Raw genomic sequence first — 25,136 nt, forward strand, 5'->3', positions numbered from 1 at the left:
TTCACTGAGAGAGTTTGTTTTTTAATGTTTAATCACCTACCCATGTGGCTGTATGTTTCCCTCTATATTGCTATATTACAATTTCCTTCTTAATCTTATTCTCATTAAACCAGTGCTTGAATTACCTGAAACTATTTTGCTTCACTCTAGACAATGACTATCAAAGCTTTTAATAAAACTATTTTTCTTTGTCTTTCTTAGTTTTAGACTTACTTTTACTTGTGTAGTTACTAACTGAGAGACAGAAAAAAACTGTGAGTGCACTTTAAAAGGAAAAACTTGGAATATTATTGATGATTATTTCATTCTGCTAAACTTTCAGCAATAACATCTGTACTCTCCCCCAAGCTGCAATGAAAACAAATAAAAGAATATAAAATGAAATATATAAATTTAAATTATCAGAAAAGAATCATGCATTGCAATTAGACTTTCAAATTATTCAAATTAAAGTTATTATTAGTACATGTCTGCTGTCCAGTGTATCTCTTTTCCAAAGCATCAGCTAGCATTTGCTTCATAAACCAGTCTGAAACTTCTTGATTAAATCAATAACTACTTATTATGCCCCACTATTCTGTAGATTCCCTGGTTGATTCATTTGGGTGGGGCTGGATTAGCTGCAGAACTATGGTCCAAAAAAGACTAATTCACGTGTCTTAGACTTCAACTGTGATTGCCAGGATGGTTGGTACTGCTGAGGCCTCTCTACACATGGCCTTGTTCTCTCTAAGATAAGCCCAGAATTGTTAACGTGGTGGCAAAAGAGGTCAAACAAGCAAGAGAGGATAAACTCAAGGCATTTTAAACCTCATGTTATGTTAACTTTTGTTCCATTGGCTACAAAACACATGCCATATGGACAAGCCCAGAGGCCTTGTGTGCATGGATATATGAAGGAATGAATCCTCAGGAGTTAGTACTGCAAAAATCTAGAACACATAATAATAAAAAGACAAATTAAAATCCAAACTGAAATCACATTTTTGTTTTTAATTTGGTTACATTACTTGTAACATCATGATTCTTTTACATTCATCTATCTCTCCAGATCTCCCTATCAGGAACTTTCAGGCTACTCTTGGAAAATGTCAGAATCTTTTCTAACTAAAATAACTTTGGTTAAATTCCATTGCAATATGGTTTTAAGACTCCATTATGTTTGCTGGAATTAAACTATCTATATTTCTTTTCAATATAGCACTCTGCATCTACTTATAACTTGTCTTCATCCTTCAAATTATTAACTTAAATCATGTCCAAATAAGAAGTGTAACTACATGAATATTGAAATTGAGGATATATATATATATATATGTATATAGATATACATATATATATGCAATTATAATTATAGCAATATAATTTTATGTTTCGCTTTCAATGACAATGTATGAAGAATATGGCAAAGAAAAAAAAAGTAAGATAATTTCTAACACAAAAGTAGCTTAATTATGACAATAGTAGCTTTCAGTATCTTCCTTCAATATTTCCTTTGGTGTGGGGTGTTAAAAAAATGGGTAATTAATCCAACGAAGGTATTAATTTATGAAAGCTCAGTCACCCCAATATACATGATTAAACTCCACTGTGAAAATCCTATTTCACTGAGATATGAAGGTAAATGTATAAATTATTGTTAAATCAGTAGCATATATAGCCTATTTCTATTTTTGTCCACATTTTAAATTAGTTCTATTGCTTCAGTTCTAATAGAAACTTAAAAAATGTCAAGTTATTATTACAGATCTACTAGAATTACTCTTATGATTAATACCAACATTAGAATATTGGTGTTTTTTTTTTGATGCATTACAATAATACACTAGTGCAATAACATTCTAATGATATATTGGTGTAATGCATCATCAAAGTGTTCTATCAGAGAATTCAGGAGAATGATGGTTTTTATGACTTTTGAGTAAAAAATATAACTTTGTGAATTATTTGTAACTGAAAGAAAGAAATAAAAAAGTAAGAAAACTGCATATAAATTAGACAAAGATCCAAAGCTATGACATAGTAAATCATAAGTGAGTAGAATATTTAGGGAAAAAATATGACAGAAAAAAGAAAATACTTTTACTTATAGTTTTTTTCATATTATTAAGTTTTAGCATATTTCTGTGAGTAATATATTGAAAAACATTTATGAGTATGTGTGTGTATAGATTGTGTCCCTATCTATCTATCTATCTATCTATCTATCTATCTATCTATCTATCTATCTATCTATCTGATGTAATATCCACATCTATACATTGATAAATGATGTTTACAAGAAATATAAAACTGATATTCATACATTATTTTATCCTATTATTTAACAGTGGCATTATAACCTAGAAATTGAAATTAATTTAGTATCACGTTTGTTGCATTATTATAACTAATGTTTATGCAATTTTAGTATTATGTCATTTTATTTCTTTAAATGTAAAATTTTTCTTGGTACAATTAAAATAAAGTAAAATATTTATGTTGTGACAAAAGTAATTCAATAATTGCTAATTACTTACTTTACAGCAAAGTATTAAAATGAGAAAATGTGAACTCTCTGCTTTGGTATGAAATGTTTTATTAATAAATTCTTCATAATAATGAATACATTTGACAAAAGCTTTATAGCTCCTGTGTGACAGACCTCTAAATCTTGTTAACTCATCCTTAGAATAAGGTCCTTGAGATCACAATCCTTCAATCTAGGCAAATAATACAGGTACAGTATTTGTAATCTGAATAGCTTTAGAAGTCAAACAAGGGATCATGTAAAAAGTTCAAACAAAAATTCATTCACTCTGGTGTCCTCATTCTGCAGTGTATATCCCAATTCACAAATAATTTACATTTGTTTGATTAATGAAAATGTGCCTATTGCCTAACTCTAATAAAAGTCAGTGAAAATTTCTATAAATATTAATGACTACATATACACTAATCAATGGAAACAATCCAATATCACCTATCTCAACAATATAAGCAAATTTTAAAGTGACACTTTGATTAATGTTTATATGTATTCTTAAAATGAGAAGCCATATGAGCTAATTCTTGTCGTTTAATATTTATTATTATAGATTATTTATAATTTATATATTTGGCATGGAATATACTACTCCTTACATTTATTTTAATAAACTAAATGATATTGCATGATGTTCAACATCTGTAACATTCAAGAAATTTAGTTGTGTTTATTGTTTTGATATAATTTATATAATAGTGTAAGGTTCTGCTTTTTTTCCCCATGTTCTCTGTATTTCTAAGACAGTCTTTCAGAAAAAAAAAATCTGAGAATCTGTATATAAGTTTAAAATAGGGCAAATAAATAAATTTCAGGAAATAATGTCGAAATGAAAATAAAATTATATTTGCACTTAAAAGAAAGGGGAGGATATATAAAGTTCCTCTTGTGACCTCTGCAACTATAGGGTTCAACCACAGTGGGTGATTTCTGAACAAAAAATCCTTGTAAGTCATAATGTGAAAAATGTTATGCAGATTTTAAGATACTATAAATTATAGATTTTCTCTTTTGTGCCCTTAACATTTCTGTTTTATGGTTTTCTCTTATCAGTATTACAAGCATACCACTTCTTTCTTGAAACAAACACAACAAAACCTACAAAACAAAATAAATAAAACAAAACAAAAAAATTAATGTAATTCTTTAACATACTTCCTCACTGCAAACTTACTCCTCTCCTCTATTTTAAAGTCATCTGCAGGTTTCTACACTTTCCCATTGATTCCTCACTCTCATGCATAAGATTCAATTGCTTTCACAAGTCTGCAGTAATCTACTTGTTGCTAAGCACTAGACACAAAATGTAATGCTTATCCCACTTGGCCTCTCAATAGCATTTGTCAGAGTTCTTTCCCGTGGCAAAATAATATTCTTGTTTTCTTCCTATACCTCTAGTTTACTTCTCTTTCTCTGATTTCTTTTTGGTGCCTATTTAAGAAAATATTGATATTCATCAGAGCTCCATTCTAGGCTTTCTTTTCTTTTTAGTACATATACGCTCCTCTTAGGCAATCCCCTCTCAAGGCATTCCTGTTGGAAGCCATCCATCCCTGTATAAGAAGCCCAAATGGAGAGCTTCTGGTTGACAATGATAGCTGAGTGCAGAGCCCTCATCTAACATGAAATGTAGCCATGTGGGTGAAACATCTTGAATATCTAGACCTACAGAGATAGTGCATCTCTACCTAGCATCAAATTGCAACATAGTGAAAAAAACCAAAGAACCACACAGCTGAGCTATTACTCCACAAAACCCACTAAGTTTAGGGGTTGGTTTATATGCAATGATATTCAACCAAAACTATCGCTAAGAAATGTTAACATGGCCCCATACGAACATCAACCACAGATTATATTATGTATTAAAGAATTAGGAAGTTTAGTTATTGAAGTCATTTCCTGAATATTATTTATACAAACTAATTTTCATTTTTAGTGGAAAAGCCCAACATTATTGGCTGATTCCTAATAAAATAATAAAAATAATAATGTGGATGCTTCTTTCAAAAACTTACTAGGTGGCAGATACTTTTTAAATAATTTAATATATATTTTAGTTGTCAGAACTTCTGATCCTGTCATATCAATGTTACAGAATGGAGAACTTTTTTAAAAAATTAAAGTTTATTGGGCTGACAATTTTTAATAAAGTTACATAAGTTTCAGGTATACAATTCTGTAATGTCTCATCTATTTATCACATTGTGTGTTCACCAGCCAGAGTCAGTTCTCCTTCCATCACCATATATTTGATCCTGTTTACCCTCATCTACCAGTCCCCTCCTCCCTTACCCTCTGGTAACCACTAAACTATTGTATGTCTCTATGAGTTTTTGTTTCTTCATTTGTTTGGCTTGTTCTTTTGTTGTTTTCAGTTTTATATACAACATATCAGTGAAATCATATGGTTCTCAACTTTTTCTATCTGACTTATTTTGCTTGCATAATAAACTCAAGATCCATCCATGTTGTTGTAAATGGCACTATTTCATAATTTCTTATGGCAGAATAGTATTCCATTGTGTATATATACCACATCTTCTTTATCCAATCATCTATCAAAAGACACTTTGTTTCCATGTCACATCCACTGTAAATATAGTTGCAATGAACATGGGAGCACTTATATCTTTACAAATAAGCGTTTTCAGATTTTTTTTATGTAGATACCCAGGAGAGGGATTGCTGGGTCATATGGTAATTCTATTCTTAATTTTTTGAGGAACTTCCAAACTGCCTTCCATAGCAACTGGACCAATCTGCATTCCCACCAACAGGGTATGAGGGTTCCTTTTTCTCCATAGCCTCTCCAACACTTATTACTATTTGTCTTGTTAATGATAGCCATTCTAACTGGTGTGAGATAGGTATCTCATTGTGGTTTTTATTTGCATTTCTCTGATGATTAATGATGTTGAGCATTTTTTCATATGTCTATTTGCCATTTGTATGTCCTCTTTGGAGAAATGTCTATTCAGGTCCTCTGGCCATTTTTATATTGGATTGTTTGTTTTGTTGTTGTTGAGTTGTATGAGTTCTTTATATATTTTGGATATTAGCCCCTTATCAGAAGCATGGTTTGCAGAAATCTTCTCCCATTTGGTTGGTTGCCTCTTTATTTTGTCAATGGTTTCTTTTGCTGTCCTGAAGATTTTTAGTTTCATGTAGTCCCATTCATTTATTTTAGCTTTTACTTCTGTTGCCTTTGAAGCCACATGCAAAAGAATGAAACTAGACTGCTATCTGTCACCGTGTACCAAAATTAACTCAAAATGGATCAAAAACCTAAACACAAGACCTAAAACAATAAACTGCATAGAGAAAAACATAGGTACTAAACTTACAGACCTTGGGTTTAAAGAGGACTTTATGAACTTGACTTCAAAGAATGGAGGACTTTTCACAGTTCTTTTACAGAATATATAATGCATATAAAAGGGATTTTTGAGCAATAGAGATAAAAATAACTACAAAAATGCCAGGTATTACATATTATTTTAATTTTAAGCTAATAAATCTGTCTTCTATCTTAGTACATTTGGGAAATCATAAATTGGTAAAGAAAGCATAACATCTAACATTCTCATATCTCTTTATAATCTTACTTATTGAATTAAGAATTTTAACAGCTCCATTAGGAATCTTTAGCAGTTAATTTTCTTTCTTAATCCTTAAAACTATCTATACAAGGTTACAAAAAGTGTTCTACATGGTCTTTTTCTAGGAGGGTAAATTACTCAATAAAATCAAACAATATTTGTCAGATGTTCTTTCATGTTCTCTTTATCTCATTTCCCCAATCACTTCATGAACCTGCATCTTGTCTCATGTAATGTGTAACAACTATGGAAGCCAACTCATAAGGGGCATTTTACATTGAATGGGTGCTCGGTTTTCTGCCCAAGTTTTACTGTGTTATAGTAAAGAAAGCTCTTGCTGGGAACACCAGGCCTGAGAGATAATGACATTGAAATTACATTATCTCAGCTTCAAATCAAAGTAGGCAGTGTTTTTTTTTTTTTTTAATCACATTTTAAGTTGATATTCTCAGTCAGAGAATCAAAGAGAAAGTAGCACCTAATGTGTGATACAACTGTGTTTATAATTTAAGCACTTTTCTTTCTTGATATTGGTTACGTTCCTCACACGAGAGTTATTTTGAAGAGCAGTTGAATCATTTAGAGTATGCGTTCTTTAGAATTCTTGTAGTATGTACTCCTGTGGGTGTGTGTGTATACATACTGTAAATATAATATCTTCAATAATGTGGTGTCTTTTTTTAACACATACTTGAAACCAACAAAAATGAAATATATGAGTGATTAAGAGTTAAAATGCCTTCTCTTTACATTCTATTATGAATCCTTTAGTTACTTCTGTTTTCAAAGAGAGTATTTTCCAAAAGAGATCCTTGCATTGATAAAATTGTTCTGTATTTGACTGTGGTGGATATACATAAACCTACACATGTGGTGAAATTGTATAAAACCAAATATACATAGCCACATACAAATCAGTACAAGAAAGATGGAGAAGATCTGAGTAAGACTACTATATTTAATAAATGTCAAATCCTGGTGTGATATTGTACCATAGTTTTACAAGAAGTTGCCATTGGGAGAAAAAATAAGGAGCACATAGGATCACTCTGTATTACTTTTTACAATGACATGTAAATCTACCATTATAGCTTTAAAATGTTCAACTAAAATGAAGTTATTACTTTGTGTTCATAAATTTTTGTTAAATGTACATTCAAGCAAAAGAGAACTTATAAAGAGAAACAATTCTTAATTTGCTACTGCTCAGGTGATCTCATCAGAGCCTGCCATATTTATAGCATTGTTTAATATTATGAAGTTATAATAAATCCTAATTAGGCAATGTTTCTTGTGAAACGATTTCTCCTGTCATTTCACTAATGTTCATAAATTAATTGCTACGTGCCAGGCAATGTGGTAGGGTAACCCAGTGCTGTGTACCTGGAAAAATAATACATAACTTATGTCATGAGGAGCTTTAACAATCTAGACTTGGAATGCTTAAAATATATGTGTCTATATTAAATGTGAGTAAAAGGAGAGAGGATAATTTGGTTTCAGATAATAGAGGAAGTCATCACAAATGATATAAAACAGAAAGTGAAAAATATTTTAAAGGTTGTGGGAAGGAATTGTTTAAAAGTATGCCTGCAATCTATTTTCTTGTGTTACCAGGGATACACACACAAAAAAAAAAAAAAAAAAAAAAAAAAAAAAAAAAAAAAAAAAAAAAAAAACAAAAGAAGGATGTTCTCAGTTAAAATATCCTTGTAAACATGGTGATTAAACAGACTTATAGGCAAAACCACTAAAGGTATCTGTTAGAAAGAAACCCCTGTGTACAGAATGCTCTTACAAGGGTGCACCTAGTCTAACTGGGGGGCTTATTAAATAAATCTGCAATTCATATTTTTATGGGTCAGAGATAATTTAGAAACAAGCAAACTATATTATTAATTAGGTATAAGAAGATATTCCGTAACAAAAATATCTCTTTATGTAGGTGAAGAATTAATGTACCCCTTAGATATTCACATGTTAACTCTGAACCCCAGAGCTCTTTGATAAGGCTTTGTAAATGTAGAAATCAGATCAAAGTATCAATGGAAGATAATGCTGAGTTTCGGCTTTGAAATGTCTGGATTGTGCCACTGAATGAACCTGAGAATACAATAATAGAAATGATTTGGAAAAAGATAATGAGTTCAGGTTTTAAACATGCTACGTTTGGGGCTTTGTGAGATGCAATACTTTTCATTTATTCAAAGAACAACTTGGTCTTATGCTGTTCTCTGGACTGATGGTGTGTACCCACTTGTTTAAATGTTCAAACCATATGTTTGAATATGTACTGATCCAGTGCAAAACTCATTAAATATATTTTGTCTCTGTTCAGTTGAAAATACTTTCTCAGTTGTTCTGCCAGACCACATGATCTGATTATCATTTTCTTTTATTATTAGGTTTGTGCAAAAGTAATTGCAATTTTTGCAATTTTTAACCTTTTAAACCACAATTATTTTTTTGCACCAACTTAATACTTGTAACATTCTTTTTTGAAAATCGCTTTCCTCATAAACTGTTTTCTTTACTAGGTCTTACACATTTTTTTAGGGGTGCAAAATCCTGGGGTTTTTTTTTACTTGTTTGTTTCTTTGTTTTGGGTTTTTTGGGGGTAAAGAATAATTCTATTCATGTACTTTTTACTGTGGTTAAATACAGATAAAATTAAACATTTTAGTCATTTTAAAGTGCATAATTCTGTGGCATTTACTATATTCACAATGTTGTGTAATCACCATCACCTTCTAATTCCAGAACATTTTTGTCACACCTGTACCCATTAAGCAGTCATTCCTATTCTTCCCTATTACAGCTCCTGGCAACCACTAACCTATTTTCTCTTTCCATGGATTTTCCTATTGTGGAAATATCATATAAAACTAATCATACAATATGTGTCCATTTGTGTCTAGCTTCTTTCATTGAGCATGATGGTTTCAAGGTTCATCCACGTTGTGTCATGTAGAAGTACTTAATTCATTTTTATTCAATTGTTTGGGTATACCACGTTTTATCATTTACCAGTTGATCGGCATGTGAATGGGTTACAGCCAGCATGATTAGTGTTGTTGTGAACATTCATGTGCTCGTTTTTATGGAACACCTGTCTTCAGATCTCTTCGGTATATACCTACACATGGAATTGCTAGGTCATATGGCAATTCTGGGTTTAATGTATTGTGAAATCCATAAACTGTTTTCACAATAACTGGACCATTTTTTATTCCCACTAACAAAGTATGAGGGTTTCAATGACTCTACATCTTCACCAAAACTTGTTATATTGATTATGGCTATCCTAGTGAGTGTGAAGTGCATTTTATTGTGATTTGATTTGCATTTCACAAATAACCAATTATATGGAGTATATTTTTATGGGCCTATTGACCATTTGTTTATATTCTTTGGAGAAAAGAATCTATTATTCATTTATTAATTGGATAGTTTGTCTTTTTGTTGTTGAAATATAGGCATTCTATGCATATTCTAGATATTAGACCCTTATTAGATATATGATTTATAAATATTTTCTCCCATTTGTGGATTGTCTTTTTTACTAGGTTAATAGTGTCATTTGATGCACATACATTTTTAGTTTTTATGAAGTCCAATTCATGTATTTATTGTTGTTGCTTGTATTTTTGATATATCTAACCATCACCGAATCCAACGTCTTGAAGATTTATCCTTATTTTTAGTTTAAGAGGTTGTTTTTGTTTTGTTTTGTTTTGTTTGTTTTTGTTTTTGTTGTTTTACTTTTAACTCTTACATTTAGATCTTGGATCCATTTTGAGTTAAATTTTGTATATAGTGTGAGACAAAGTCCAACTTCATTCTTTTGCATGTAGATGTCCAGGTATCCTAACCTCACGTGTTGAAGGGACTGTTCTTTTCATCACAGGATGCTGTTGGTACCAGTGTAGAAACCACTTGATCATAGATGTATGTGTTTACTTCTAGACTTTCAATTATCTTCCATTTTTGTATTCATGTCTATCTTTATGCCAGTACCACACTGTTTTTATTACTGCAGCTTTGTAGTAAGTTTTGAAATTCAGAAGTGTAAGCTTTTTAAATTTTGTTTTTCCCCAAGGATATTTTTGCTATTGGGGATCACTTGCAACTCCGTATGAATGGCAGAATCAGCTTTCCATTTTTCGGGAAAAAAAAGGGATTTGGGGGTTTTGATATGGATTATATTGAACTTGTTGATTGCTCTGGGTAGTACTGTTACCTTAACATCTTTGAACACAATGTCTTTCGATTTATTTAGTATTAAATACTTTAGATACTTTTAGCAGTATTTTGTAGTTTTCATTGCACATCTTACATCTCGTTCATTGCATTTATTGCTACATGTCTTATTCATTTTGTAGTTATAAACTTTTCTTTTCAGGTTGTTTATTGCAAGGGCATAAAAATAGAACTCATTGTATATTGAATTTATATCCTACAACCTTGCTGAATTAATATTTTTAACTAATATTTTGTGAAATTTTTAAGGATTTCTATCTATATATCTATCTACCTATCTACCTATCTACCTATCTATCTATCTATCTATCTATCTATCTATCTATCTATCTATCTAATCTATCTACATTTTCTTTATACACTCACCCATCAGCAGACATTAGATTTTTTGGTTTCCATATGTCAGCTATTGTGAATAATGCTGCAGTGAACATGGGAATGTTCATATCTCTTTGAGATCCAGGTATGCATTAAAATAGAGGAACATAAAACATCTGATGTGGGGTGAAAAGGGGATGACTGTGGGTGGTGGCTGTTATAAGGGGGCCAGAAATACTATCTCTCTTACAAGGATTCCAAAAGCGTTCTTCCCCTTGCTAAGAAGAAGAAGGGAAAAAAACGTTCCTGTGATTTTGAGAACTGTGAGATGCAACTTGGGCTACAGTTCCCTGACTTTTTATAATGATCTATGCACCCTCATTTTAGCCCTTATCAGTTTACCCTTCCTGGCATATACTAACCATTTAATAACTATTTGCAGGATAAATTAATGAAAGAATAGATTGATGAAAATGAAGACTAGTTAATTTTGCCTTGTAACCACACAATTATGAGTGTGACATTGTACCACCTTGCAGTATTCTATTGGTCAGAAGCAAATTGTAAGTACCATTTATGTGCTTGTTGGCTGGGATCATACAGAGTATGGTACTAGGGTGCAGAGATGAAGGGGCCATCAAATACTGGTATATCTGCCTATCACTCCAGCTAACTTTTCATACCTTTCTTTCTATGCTTATGGGGAAGACTCCCCAAATAAACTTTTACATTTACGTTTTGTGTCAGAGTCTGCTTTTAAGATAATCTGAACTAGGACAATATATTCAATTTAGAATACAGTAGCTTTGTGCTACTCTTATTTATTATTTTGCCACGATTAGTTCTAACTCTATATTAATTCATTTGTTCATCATTTCATTTACGATTGGAATGATGATTCATCATTACAGTAATTTGACAAATGTTTTTCGTAGGCCTACTTTATGCTAGACTTGTTTTAGGCTCTGAGACTTCATCAGTGAAGTAGAAACAGTTGCTGCCTCTAGATCTATCTTAAGGCTATGTACACCTCAGTCTATTATATTCTGGCTTTAACTTTATCACCTCAATAGGGCATTCAATAAATTTTACAGTTCCTTCATAAATGACAAATAAAATGGTCACATATCACCTATTCATCATCTTAAATAATATAATGGTATTTGCAATTATTACTGTGCTCTCTTTTCTTTAATTTTTATAATAGCCACTCTTCTGTTGGTGCTTTTCCACCATACAGACAACCCTATCTGTGTTTTTTTTTTAAATTATTTTAATAGTATAATCTATCCGTAGTCTTGAAGAAATAAATAAGAAGTAGATTAAAGCATGAAAAAGAAAATTCATGTGTCTACTACATATACATAAATTGGAACAAATATGTCCATATTGTTTTGATGTCTTTTTTTAACAATATATTATGACTATATTACTGCCAATACTACTTATTATACATTTACTATGTTCTCTGCATAATATTTCATTTTAAAAATATAGGGTAATTTAATTACTCTCTTAATATTGGTCATTTATATTTTCAAAGTTCGTTTTATTGTAATAATAAATTGGTGCAATTTTGTCTAAAGATTTTTAGCACTTTATACCTATTCTGATATTTATTTATCGGTGCGAGTTAATTGTTTTTCATTTCTGTGGTACACATTTGTTTTTCTTCATATATAAATTTTATATTAGAATGTCAGTCTTTTTCTTATTTCTCTCACTGATTGCTAAACTCTGTTAATGATTATAACATTTATGTTAACCAGGCCCATACTTTAGTTTAAATTTTGTTTATGGCAATTTTGATTTCTGGAAGGTTTTTTTTAGGTTTAAAAATAAATAATATTTTGTTTCATGACATATTCTTTTGTTTTGGGGATTAAGAAGGTTACCAAAATAGAAAGTCACCTATACCACCATTATTATCTGTAGTTCTTTTATGATTATATTTTTTATACTGAAGTAGAGTTCCAAATCATTTAATAACTTTTCCAATTAATCCTCTTATTGAAAAAAATTTTCTTTTCCTAGTATTTTGAACTATAAAATACATTTTGAATTTATATTGTTTTGTGTAATTCAGTCAGTTTCTAGACATTCTACTATTCTCCTAGGACCCGAAACAGACTTTGAATGAAAGATGCAAGAATATGACTTAAAAGAATAGCTTGAAACAGTTCCTATAGTGATTTTGATATTCTTCCAGTCATCTATATGATTATGACTCTCATTTATGTACCTCCAAACTAGATTACTCCTAAGATCCAGATCCATGCATTCCATTACCTAACATGCATTCACCCTAATGACACTTATGAAGGAGAGATTAAATATGTTCAAGCTAAGCCCATCTTGTTTCTCCAAAATTGCTTATCCTCCATTTTGTATGACAGTGAAAGGCACTACCAAGAGATTCTTGCATATTCCTAATTTCCAAGTTAACACTGATTCTTAAATCATTCAAATTTATTTTAAATATATTTTATATTCATTCCTCCCACTGTATGGACACTGCTGCTGTCTTACTTTAGGACATCCTCCTTCCTAAACTAGATGATGACCTTCTCATATTCTCATGGCATCTAGGCCCAGCCTCTTTCCTCTGTTTAACATATTGTTGCAAGACTGATATTTTTAGATATTTAAGTTAGTCTCTGTAAAATACAGAATAAAATCTAAACAACTGTATGTGACTATCTACATAATCCTCATCATCTACAGAATAAAATCTACATGACTCTGCTTGGTTTTCTCAAACTTTCATGATTTAAACCCTTATTCATATTTTAACAATAAGAAACTGCTGACGGTCTTCAGAGCAGTGTTTTTTTGTTTGTTTGTTTGGTTTTTTTTTGCTTTCTTAACTTTGTATTATTCAATCTACCAGAAAAAGTCTCCAGTTGATTGCCTACTTAGCAAATTCATATTTGTTGTTTAAGTCTCAGCAAAATGTTAACTACTCTCAGCAAACTTAGTTATTCTTTTTCATATGCTTCCACTGCAGTTTTTAGAAACATCCATTAAACAATTATTTTATTGTATTTAGATTTTTTTTCTCATTTTCTTAGGAATGCAAACTTCATGAGAACAGGAATCATGAATTTTCATCTTTAAATCTCTAGCTCTTAAGCTAGTGCCTGGTCATAGGAGGTACTCCACTTACACGTTTAAAAATGAATTGCCTGTGGATCCTTAAATTACATTTTCCCTAAGTAATGAGTATCAGTGAGAAGAGTTAGAATTCCATGATTCTTAATTAGGAGTCCTCATATTTCACAGTCTGATTCACTGACTCTGGAAGTTAAGTAATTCTGCTTAGTTACAAACCATGGTGACTCTAATTTTCACCAAGATCTAAGTACAGTGTGATGTGTAATGACGGTTTGATACATTATCGGTTAATTAATTTCATCATGGGCGATTAAAATACACAAAGTTTCTGATACGGAAATATATGCCCACACAGAAACTTGTACACAAATATGTATGGCAGCATTATTCATAATATCCCAAAGTGTAAACAACCCAAATGTCTCTCAACAGATGAGTGAATAAACCAACTTGTATATACATACCATGGAATACTATTTCAGCCATAAAAGGAATTAAATATTGCTACATAATACACTTGAAGGAACATCAAAAGTGTTACGCTAAGCAAAGATGCCAGACGCTAGTATTGCATATTGTATGATTCCTTTTATATGAAATATCTAGATTAGGCAAATTCTTAGAGACAAAAAGAGTTGTGATTCCAGAAAATTAGGGGAGGGGAAAATGGGGGGTAAATATTATATTTCAAGAATATGGGATGTTCTTCTGAGATGATAAAAATGTTTTAAAACTAGAGACTAGTGCTGGTAGCAAAATGTTGTGAATGCACTAAAAGCCACTTTAAAGTACACTTTAAAATGGTTAATTACATGATAAGTGAATTGCAATAATGACACAATATAAAATAGGCTGCCTCGGCTCAAGTACAGCTTTGTATTTCCTCTCTGTGTGACCTCAGGCAAGTTACTCAACTGCTCTGTAGTTACAATTGTAAATAAGACTTATCTTATGAGTGTTACTGTAGACTCAGACTCTGCTGGCCTGTGTGCACTCAAGTCAGATAAGAGCAGGATTTTGCAGAAAACAAAACAAAGATTTATTTAAGGAGTTGGCACCAAGTTCGCGACAGAGGTGAGCCAGTGCTCTCAAAAACCTGGTTCCCTTTTAGCCTCTAGTGACTGGGTTATATAAAGGAAAAGTCATTCATCATGATTACTATGGGAACTGGAGCTAGGGGCTCTACTGATTGGTCCGGGCTAAGGCAGGGAGTCTTAGCTTCAGGTCCTGACGTCAATCAGCACACTAGGCAGTGTGCTGTCTAGTTCCAGGGATGCGATACTTGGGGGTAGTTCTGCTTTAGTGAGTCTGGAGCTGAAACATCACTGAGGCCAAGGTGTTATCTTTGTTTTATTAAAAACCTTATTCTAGTTTGAGGTTTACAAGTATTGTATCTAGGTCATCGTTGATAGACTTGCAGCTTTATTCTTAAGTGAGTTTGATGAGCAGAACCTAACCTCAGTGCTTAATGATTAAAAGGAACGGACATACAGTATATGTACAGGTAGGAGGATCTTAGGAAAGAATGCTAGTGAGTTACAGTTCTGTCAAGCTAAACAAAGGGAGGTTGAATGAAAACAAAATGAATATTAAAGAATGAAGTTCATGTGCGATTGCACAAGGTTTGTTTTATTACTTAAATAAGAGCATGTGTGTGTGCCTACAACGGTGCACAGAAAATTGTTAATTATCACCCAGGCATATTTTAATGATTAATAATAATATAATAATAATAGCAGATTAACTTAATTAAAATAAGAAATGATGATTGTCCATGGTGGCGGTGGCAAAATTGAAGGCAAGGTTCATATTCTGAGAATGTGTTAGAGGGGTTCTGCTTTTATTGGCATCAAGGCTTGGGGGCCTAGGGCTTTGTGGGCTCACTCTTTATTGGTGAATTTAAAACCTAAGAGCACAAGTGAGAATTTGAAGTATGAGAAGAAAAAATACAAGTAGTCCAAGTTACAGAAATCAACCAAGATCTCTAAAACAAAGGAGCCTGGGAATGGGAGGCAACCTGGCTCTTTATCTAGCCCTGTGCCTGGCAATGTATTTCTTAAAGATAGCCTGTGTTGAAGCTGATGACTCTTTGAAATGGATGCCTTTTTGAAGTGGATGCCTCTGCAATCAAAGCTGAGTCATTACAAAAAGAAAAGCCACTGTCAAGGGTTAAGTACACTACAATCACATTTTGTGGTGATACTGGAATAAACAGACCTACTGTGCTGCCAGTCCTATAAAACCAATAGCAGAACAATTACCGTAGTAGGTTACACCATCTAGGTTTGTGCAAGGGCATTCTCTGATATTGGCACAATGACAAAACCGCCTAATGACACATTTGTCAGAATGTATCCCTGTAGTTAGGCAGCCCATGACTGTATTTAGAACTGACTCTGGGTGGTGAACACACACCGTGATATAAGAAATGATGTATTACAGAATTGTACACGTGAAACCTATGTAATTTTACTAACCATTGTTATCCCCCAAAATTTTAATAAAAAAGGAAGAAAAAAAAAGCACACAACTATTTCCAAAATAATGTACAATTTTACATTCTCAACAGCAGTGTATAAGAATTCCAGTTCTTCCAAACGCCTGCCAACACATGGTCAGTGCTGTGATTTTAACCATTCTAATGGGAATATCCTGGTTTATCATTGTGGTTTTATTTTATATTACCCTGATGATTAATGGTGTGAGCATGTCTTTTTGTGAATTGTCTTTTGAAATGTTTTGCCCATTTTTAAATTGCTTTCTATTTCTTACTGAATTTTAAAGGTTTACGTATTTTGGAGGCAAGTCCTCAGTTTGCTTTTTATGCTATGAATGTATTTTAGCAGTCTGTGCCTTGTATTTTAGTTTTTGCAGAAATGTGTTTCAAAGGATGAAAGTTTTAACTCTTGTAACTATCAATTTACTAATCTTTTACAGTCTCTGCTTTCATTTTGTGTTTCTAAGAATACTTTTGTTACCAAACTCAGGTTCTGTGCCACTTGTTGCTCTAAACTCAAAACCTGAGGGGAAAGAGTTGGTGAGAAGAAAAGGCTTTTTCTTTATTCTAGATGACGGCAGCTAGGGAAGATGGTGGACTACTGTCCAGGAAAAACCACCTTCCCTGAACTGAAAATAAATAATCAAGAGGTTTTATAGTCAGGCAGGCAGGTGGTAGAAAGATAAAAGAAAAGTAGGAGTTGTCTATGTAAGTTTCAGGGCTGACCGTTGAGAAATCGCCACCCTGGGCCTGGTCTAAGAAATCACCTCCTAGCGAATGGCCTGCTTCATAATATTATCTCAAACTCAGCAGCCACAGCTGGAGTGTTTTATGCGCCATCAGCAAAAGCTGCAAGGGAGTTGCAACCATGGATCCCGGTGTCCGGGCACCTGAGAATTGAGAAATTGTTCTTTCCAGATTAGTGCTCTGCTGATTAATTAGACCAACAAGGTATGTATAGTCTTAAGAAAGGGAACAAAGCAGAGTCATTAAATCAGGCGGTGAGGGAGGAAAACAGAGAAAAGAGCTGAATAGCAAGCTACGAGGTGAATCAAGCTATAAGCTAACTCAGTCTAAGTCATTAATTCCCCAAGTTTCACCTTTACAATTTTAGTCAGTTTTGTGCTTAGCATGTGGTAAAAGCTAATATTCTTTAAGTTTTTCTTTTTCCATTTGGCGATTCAGTTTTCAAAAAGACTTGTTCTACATTGCATTGTCTTGATTTCAATTATATAATATGATAATAGGGACAGTTATACATTTTAGATTCTAATCCTTTTTTATTTTCTTTCCTTGTTGCAATGGCTAAAACTTTAAGTATAATGCAGAGCAGAAGTTCTGTGAGTGGCCATCCTTATCAGGAAAGTGTTATTTTTCACCACTATATATTATTTACCTATATCATATTGAGAACATTCCATTCTATCCCTAGTTTGCTATTGTTTGTTTTTGTTTTGTTTTTTAATTGTTAATCAGTGTTGCACTTTGTCAAATGCTTTGTCTGCGTCGCTTAAAATAGTGTCTTCATTTTCTTCCTTGTGTAATATAGAATTTAACTGGCCTTTGTCCCCAGTTCCTAGGATGTAAACTCCAAATTCTTGGAATGTCCCAAGTGTTTTGGAACTTTCTAGACCTCACTACATGTACCTTTGCATTTGACTGGTTGTAATTTCTATCCTTCTGTTATAATAAAACTATAAGCATAATATGGAATTTTCCTGAGTTCTGTGAATTGCTCTTATGATTTCTCAAGTTTGAAGCAGCAGTGAGAACTACAGAATTTGTCACCAGCTGGTCAATAGTGAGAGTGACCTGGGGCCCCAAACTGGCAGATGCTATGTGAAGTGATGGCAGTTTTGTGGAGGGCTGTGTCCTTAACATGTGAAATTTTGGTAACTATGGGCATTTCTTTAATATGTTAATAGGGCAGGTTATCTTGACGGATTTTCAAGTGTCAATTCACTATTTTACTTACTCTTTTATTGCTGAAATAAATCTATTTTTCACAAAGGATTACTCATTTTAATATACATTTATACTTGTGGAGAAAAATAAGTTTCTATAGAAAATAACCTCACAGGTTGATCTGATCATAAATTCCTAGCTGGGCAGGTCTTGGTGGGTGTACAAACCCCAGGCCTATAGCTTCTTTAGTGAAAGGTTTTAAGCCAGCCCTGTCATTGTCCTCGTGCATCTAGGTTAACACACCTTTGAAAGGCCAGAAGTAATACCCCTGTAAGGGGGTATTAACCCTCAAGAGAGCATAAAACTTGTTACCTGTCCTCTAATCCAGTGCCCACCTCGCTGTCGCTGTTTTACGTTCCTTACTTAATTTCAAATGCAGAAAAGAAGCTGCAAAACTGTTATTCTCCGTAGCATTTGAGATCTTGCTCCCTGGCATATGTCATCAGTTTGGCTCAAATAAACCCTTGTAAAATTCCCTACAGGTTTAGACATTTCTTACGTCAATATACTAGTTTTATTAAAATTTTATTTTCCAAGATGTTCCTGAAATTCTGTTTAGTTTTCCTCTCATTTCATTTGTTAATTTACATTAAAATATGGTCAAGTTTCCTGAATCTTTTCTCTGTTTCATTCAATCTGTGATTAAACCTCCCCATTGATTTTTTTTTCATTATATGTCAGTCCTAAAATTTCAATTTGATTTACTTTATTTTATATTTTCAAGTTCTTTGCTGCTTCTTTCTTTTTTCATTTATTTTAAATGCATTGTCATTTACATCGTGAAGCATAGTTTGAATAGCTGTTTTAAAGTTCTTCTCCTATAATTTCAATATCCCAGTTACTTTGGAATTCATCTATTGATGAACTTTTTCAATGAAAATTGATTGTATCTCTTAGTTCTTTGAATGTTGAGTGAAGTTTGGATGTTTTCTGCACATTGGAATATTGTGTAGACTCTGGTTTCTGTTATATTTCTCAGAAAAAACATGTTCATATTTTCATTTTGAATGGGTTATTATTTTGGTAAGACTCAGACTAAAAGCTCTATTATCTTGTGCACGTGCAGGCTCGAAAACTTTTAATCAGAGTTTTAGCCACCTCCATTTGCTGATTTGAGGCTCTGATCCACCATTAGAGAAAAGCTACAAAAACATAGAAATTCCAAGTTTTGAAGCTCTCTAATCTGCCTGCATTTGTTTACTATTCTGAATTCTCATTGTTGTTTTCTGTATTTTATCTTGAACATATAGTTATTATCAGTGAATGGGCTGGACTGTAATGTGCTTACACGGATATACTAGAAGGAGTACATCCTGACCAAGGAATTTATTGATTAAGAATCCATTAACCTGTCTGAACATTTTGGTAGATATATACTGCAATAAGCAAAACTTCATAAAAACCAGTGAATGGTTTAATTAATGAAATCTAAGTCATATGAGATCAGTGTCTCTAGGTGGTATTACTTACGGATGCTACAACCCTAATTATCTAGATTGTCACGTACATACACAGCTCACTTGAAAACCTGGGGTGCAGTAAATAAATATTTGTCATTCCAATGAAAATGTCAGGCACATCTTGTAATGAGTTATACTGATGGGATTTTGGATAGTAAATCCTTTACAGAAAATTCTATTTTATTTCAGTAAGCATGCTAGTAAACATATTTATGAACCAGTATAAGAAGCCAAAACTTTTCTTGGTATTATACAGACAACTAAGTTATACTGAGGTACGAGTATATATATTTTTGGTAGCTTTAGTTAAAGCTTGTAGCTTTAACTATTAATTGCTAATATGGGATAGATTCCAGAAACATAATTCAAATGTCCTAAAGACATACTGAAACTTCTTGGAATGCACTCCCTTGAGAATGAAAAATTACAAGGATCTTTATGTTTCTTACAAGAACCAGAGTTTATAAAACTGCTATACTCCTATTTTTGTTGAATTTATACTCCGTAGAACAAGAGAGGGTGACTATATTGAGGCAGAGTTTTTTACCCAAATTTGTCCACATGTGGCTCTCAAAAAAAAAAAAAAAAAAAAAAAAGAAAGACAGACAGAAAGAAAGAAAGAAAAAGTAAAGTAAAAAAAGAATTCCCCAGTGAGAATATGTGCTGGTAATTTGGCAGCACTCCCCCCCCTAATTGTAAATAATCTATTTTGACCATCGATGTATTGTTACTTTTATTCAGCAGATGCTTCCGGAGCAATCTCTATGCACCATACTGCATGCCATGCTGATTTCAGAGAATCTTATAAATAATACATGCAAATCAAAATTAAATTATTTTAGATGTTATTGTTATGACTATTGTCCTTGCTTTAATATGTGGACTTTTTATTATATATTTGTAAAAGTAGCCACCTTTTTTTTTTTTTTTTGGTTTTTCTCTGACAATCTAACCTATGATAATCAATATGCAAGATAATTTTACATGTCGATTTTTCACAACTGAGCTATGCCTTTTAAATACGTTCATTTTACTTGCGTTCTGAAACTATTTACAAAGCATTTATGTACAGTGTTAACATTTTTCTTAATTTATCTTGTGAGATACTTAAGATTTTCGATGGTGATGTAAAAATTCAAAGTTTAAGCTACTTTTTTGCATTTTGGAACCAATTATTAAAAAGCAGAATGAACATGCTGCTACTCTTTTATATTAAACTTATACTTTTTAAAAAAAATGCCTCATGTTAGGTGTACCTAATCTGGTTGATATGTTAGGATAAACTCACTTGGAATGACAGAAAACTAATTAAAACTACATTAAATAATAATGAATATTTTGGTTACCCTAACAAAGAACTTGGGGCAGAGAAAGATCTATGAGGTAAAATTAAAACACAGAACTTCAGAGATTTCTCTCTCTCTCTCTCTCTCTCTCTCTCTCTCTCTCTCTCTCTCTCTCTTTTCTTCCCTCCCTCTCTCCCTTTTTCTCCCCTTCCCTCTCTCCTGTTTTCTGTTCTTTCCTGCTCTCTCGCCCTCTCTCCATTTTTCCAAAATTAACTTCACTGTCAGTGAAGAGCCTTCCACATGGTGTCCTGTGCAAAATGTTGTATCAATATTAAAAAGACAGAAATTCCCTATTGGTCCCAAAGTTCACCTATCAAATATCACAGGTGGAATCTGAATGGCCATGAATTATGCAATCACTATGATTGGGGAATATGCTAATACAATCGATGCAATGTGAGTCATCCTTTACTCCTGCGATGAACTTGTAGATAAGGACATGGGATAGGACACCATGCCATCGAGAACTCAAGGAATTGGGAATTGTTGGATCTTTTGAGGAAAAACAATCAAACCAATAGCCAAATTAAAAATGGCAACTGGTGTGAATAATGGCAAAAATTGGGATGAATTTTTTGCTGAGACTTAATTCCTCTGTGGTTTTTAGAGTATTTGTTGATCATCAGAGCATTTTCTTCTGTATTTGTCAATGTCAGTGCCATTGTGGTAGGGGAGGACAAATATATATTTTAGAAATTATTTTTTATTTATTTTAATAATGTTAGCTAAAATAGGTAAGAGATAATTTCTCTCTTTTTTTTCTCAGTTTTTTCCTATTCCTACTTTCCAAGGTGGATCAAATTTAAAGTCATGGCTTGGTATATGACTGGGACATGTCTTATGTTCTAGTGCTGGCATGCTAGAAACTGTTCCTCAAGAAGCCCTTCATGGGTAGTCACTCTTTCATTTCTTTAAACAATTTAATGAGGAATAATTTAAGTAAATAAACTATTTAAAGGTAAAATGAGTTTTGAGAGTTGAAATTAATAGCACATTTAAGATAAGGAGATATTCACCACCCCCAGTAATTTTCTTATGTCTCCACACATTCATTCCTTTGCCCACTGATCCGCTTTATGTCCATGTATTAAGTAGGGTTCTCCAGAGAAACGGAACAAACAGAATATAGATAGAGATATGTATATATATATATATATAGATATAGATAGATAGATAGATAGATACATGTATAATAGAATATATTACATATATAAGTGTATATTACATATCATATATAAAATATGATATAGATAGATAGATAGATAGATAGATAGATGATAGATAGATAGATAGATAGATAGATAGATAGATAGATAGATAGATAGATCATCTATATATAAATGAGAGCTTTTTAAAAAGAAATTGGTTTACACAATTTTGGTGGTTGAGGAGTCCCTAGATCTGCAGTCAGTAAAGTGGAGACCCAGGAAAGACAATGTGTTGTGCCGCGTCCAGTCCAAAGGCCTGAGAATCAGGAGAGGGAATGGAGTAAGTTATACTCAGAAAACAGGCAGAATGGAGACCCAAGAAGAGCCGGTGTTTCAGTGCAAGTGCAAAGGCTGGAAAAGACTGATGTCTCAACTCAATGCAGTCAAGCATGCCTTTTACTCACTGGAAGGTCAATCTTTGTATTCTATTCATTACTTCAACTAATTGAATGAGAACTCTCCACATTAAGGAAGGCAATCTACTTTACCATTTACTGATTCATACGTTAACCTCATCCTAAAACACCTGCAGAGACACACCCAGAATAATATTTGACCTAATATCGGGACAACCCATGGGATAGTTAAGTTGACACATGAAAATAACCATCATAGTTCAATACAGATTTTGCATTTCCTGTAAAGAAAATTGTATAGTATACATTCCTCTGTGTCTGGCTTCTTGCAATCAGCCTGATGATTTTGAGATGAATGAATGCATGATATTGAGTGTATATGTAGTTCCTTTTCAGCATTGAGTAGGCATCCATTTTACGGATATATAATAATATGTTTACTTATTCAAATATTGATGAACATTTGTGTTCATTTCACTTTTTGGTTCCTACAAATAAACCTGCTAGGAACATCCACATACAACTGTTTGCATGGACATAAATTTTTTGTTATCTCTTTGTTAAATATCTAGGGTTGGAATTGCACTGTCCTATGGGAGGTGCATGTAGGTCATTTTGAGGAAATTTCAGCTAAATATTTGGAACATTTCACATTCGTGGCAGTAGTACATTAGATTTCATGTTGTTTTACATCTTCATCAACACCTATTGTCCATTTTTCTGCCCATGTTTTTGGGTCTTTTGAGTTATAAGAGTTCTTTAGATAAACTAGACAGAAATCATAGGTTGTATATATAATTAAAATATGTTGTCCATGTCGGTGGTTTATTTTTTTTTAATTTTCTTGATAATTTTCTAAGAGCAAACATTTTTAATATTAAATTACAATCTATCAAGTTTTTATTTTATAATTTGTAGTTTGTGTTTCCAATCTAAAATATTTTTAATCCAAGTTCTCAAACATATTTTCACAAGGACTTCTCATAATTTTATAGTTTTATTTTTTACACTTGAGCTTTGAGCCTTCCCAAGTTAAGTTTTGCCTATGGTGTGAAAATGGTTCTTTCTTTTTTTTTTTCTTTTTTGTATATGGTTATCTAGTTGTTTCAGAACTATTTGTTGAAAAGCCTTTCCTTTCTCTAATTGACCTTATTTCCCAAGTTTGTCAAAAATCAATTAATCATAAATAAGAAGATCAATTTTTAGACTCTTTATTGTTCAGTTAATAATGATCTATATATCTAATTTTTGCCAATACTACAGTGTCTTGATTATGTCTCTTTGAAATAAGTTTTTAGTAGGCTATGTAAGCTCTCTAAAATTGTTCTTCTTTTGCAAAATTGCTCTTTGCTCTAAGTTGTTTAATTTTTTAAATACACTTTAGAATGATTATGTCAGTTTCTGCACAAACTCATTCTGATTTTGTTGGTGTTGTGTTACTTCCATATATCAATTTGGGTGAAAAACAATGATTTTTCCAAATTCATCTATTTCAGTGCATTTATAAATCCTTTTGGTGTTATTGTAAATGCAAGTAAAATATTTTTATTTCCCAATGATTACTGGTGATATATAGCCACAGAACTGATTTTGTACACTAACTTTATATTCTATAAGACAATTAAATTCACTTATTACTTAGGCGTGATGTTTTTTAGATTTGTTTGGACTTTCTGTGTTTATTTTCATAAACAATAATGTCATTTGCAAATAGGGAAACTTTTTGTTCTTCAATTTCAGTCATTACACATTTCTTTCTTTTTCTTTTCCTTCCTTCCTTCCTCCCTCCCTTTCTCTTTTCTTCCCTCCTTTTCTTCCTCCTTTCCTCCCTTCTTTCCTTCCTTTCTCTTTCTTTCTTTTGTCTTTTTTTGTATTATTATTATTATTATTATTATTTTGTTTGTAATCACTGGAACCTCAAGTACAATAGTGAATTGAGGTGTTGAGAGCAGACATCCTTACTTCATTCTTGACCTTAGGTGTAACATGATCAATATTTGAACATTAAGTATGATTTCAGTTTTATTTATGTGGGGAGACAAATTTCAACTATATGTCCCAATATAACTTACGGGAATTTTACATTAGTGTTTGAAGTTATATTTCCACCTTATATTGAAGTTGTATATGATCATCCTTCGTCTGCTTTCTAAAAATATCTCTCTCTGAAATCTTGTTTGTGATAATGATTGGTAGGGGCTTTAGATAAATCAAAATTTCTGGTCAGTGACGAATAATACTATATTGATATCAAATCTTAAGAGAACAAACTACATACACTATCCCAATTACTACGCTTTAAACATATTGTGATAAAAAACAATTTTGCTTGTGCACTAATACAGAGCAACTTAAAAAATAATTCATTCATATTTCAACAAGGAAGAAAAAGAGAATCTGGGTGGGGAAGAGTTTGTAGTTTGAAAAGTGCTAGTCTAAGACTGTCCAAAGAAATACTTCAGCCAAATAGTGTAGAAAGTACATTA

The sequence above is a fragment of the Rhinolophus ferrumequinum genome, chromosome 14 (assembly GCF_004115265.2).
Source record: "Rhinolophus ferrumequinum isolate MPI-CBG mRhiFer1 chromosome 14, mRhiFer1_v1.p, whole genome shotgun sequence".
NCBI lineage: Eukaryota > Metazoa > Chordata > Mammalia > Chiroptera > Rhinolophidae > Rhinolophus > Rhinolophus ferrumequinum.